The sequence below is a fragment of the Paramisgurnus dabryanus genome, unplaced genomic scaffold (assembly GCF_030506205.2).
Source record: "Paramisgurnus dabryanus unplaced genomic scaffold, PD_genome_1.1 h2tg000242l_1_61393__unordered_in_group10, whole genome shotgun sequence".
NCBI classification, from domain to species: Eukaryota; Metazoa; Chordata; class Actinopteri; order Cypriniformes; family Cobitidae; genus Paramisgurnus; species Paramisgurnus dabryanus.
The window spans coordinates 60,001-61,393 of record NW_027394139.1 but is presented as its reverse complement, the minus strand read 5'-3'; the positions used below and the strand labels follow the sequence as shown (position 1 = coordinate 61,393).

The following is a 1,393-nucleotide window of genomic DNA, read 5'->3' as shown; positions in this document are numbered from 1 at the left end:
GGGACGGGCCCGGCCTCCGGGCCGCCGTGGAAGTCGAGTCGGGTGGCTCTCGCACTTCCAGGGTCCTCGACCCTATCTGTCTGACCGACGAAGGCGCTTCGTCTCGGGCGGGCCAGGGCCGCCAGCCGCTATGGAAGCCGAGTCGGGTGGCTCGTGCGCTTCCAGGGTCCACGACCCTGCCTTCGTGACCGACGAAGGCGCTCTGTCTGGGGCGGTACAGAGCCGGGCCCCGTCCAGCAGGGGACGGTGGCCCGAACAGGTGCCATCGGGTATATAGGGAAGAGCACCTCGCTGACTCTCCAAGGTGATAGGCTACCGGATCCCAGGACCTCTCGAGCCCAGCGAGAGGCCTCTCGAGCGGACACAAATGCCTCGAAAAAGTCCCTCTGCACTGAGGTAGTGACGATTCTTATTACGAATGGTAAATCATCCAAGGAAGGGACGAACCCGGCTGGCCTCGGCCGTTAAACGAGCCGGCTTCGTTCGGCCGCTAAACGAACCGGCGTCGTTCGGCCGCAAAACGAACCGGCGTCGGCCGCTAAACGAAACCCCGGGCGGGACAGGGCCGCCCACGTCTCAGCCTTAATGACCCGTTACGGGGTGACGCCCGGATACGCTTTGTGTGTCATGGCCCTGAGATTCTGGAAATCGAACTGCGCCTGGGGCAGGCCTCCGCCCGGCCGACGTTAGCGCGTCGGCCGCCATGGGCGGTCGGTTCCTCCCCGACCCGGCGCTCTCGCCTCCAGGGGGGCTCTCCGGAGCCCGCCCGACCCTTTCCGCGGGAGACTCAGACGGTCCGTCAGACGCGAAGGTCCGCCACCGGCGGCCGGCGAGGGCCTCGGCGACCGAGGGCGGAGACGCCCCCGGCCCGTCGCGGCCACCCGGCCCCGCGAAACGCACCTTTCCTCGGTTACGGCCCACCCGGCCGCCCCTCAGCCTACGAGAGGGGAGAGCCACACGAGAGTGGCCCCGGTCCCACTCCCCCCGGGGGGTGGAAACCGGGACCCGCGCCGCGTGAACCCCGGGTCAGAGCGAGGCTCTCCTACGGCTACTACCTGGTTGATCCTGCCAGTAACATATGCTTGTCTCAAAGATTAAGCCATGCAGGTCTAAGTGCACACGGCCGGTACAGTGAAACTGCGAATGGCTCATTAAATCAGTTATGGTTCCTTTGATCGCTCCACCCGTACTTGGATAACTGTGGCAATTCCAGAGCTAATACATGCAAACGAGCGCCGACCCGGCCCGCGAGGGCCGGGGACGCGTGCATTTATCAGACCCAAAACCCATCCGGGACGCGTCTCCGGGCGCGCCCCGGCCGCTTTGGTGACTCAGGATAACCTCGAGCCGATCGCGCGCCCCCGCGGCGGCGACGACTCATTCGAATGTCTGC

General features: G+C 65.9%; 1 non-coding gene across 1 annotated transcript in view; it reads left to right on the top strand.

The window, feature by feature from the left end:
• Positions 1–1,052: 1,052 nt before the first annotated feature.
• The window catches only part of LOC141281756 (18S ribosomal RNA), a 1,855-nt gene continuing 1,514 nt past the window's right edge, over positions 1,053–1,393 (top strand). Inside the window, exon 1 of the ribosomal RNA XR_012336121.1 lies at positions 1,053–1,393. This exon is cut by the window's right edge and continues 1,514 nt beyond it. This is a non-coding gene — a ribosomal RNA (18S ribosomal RNA).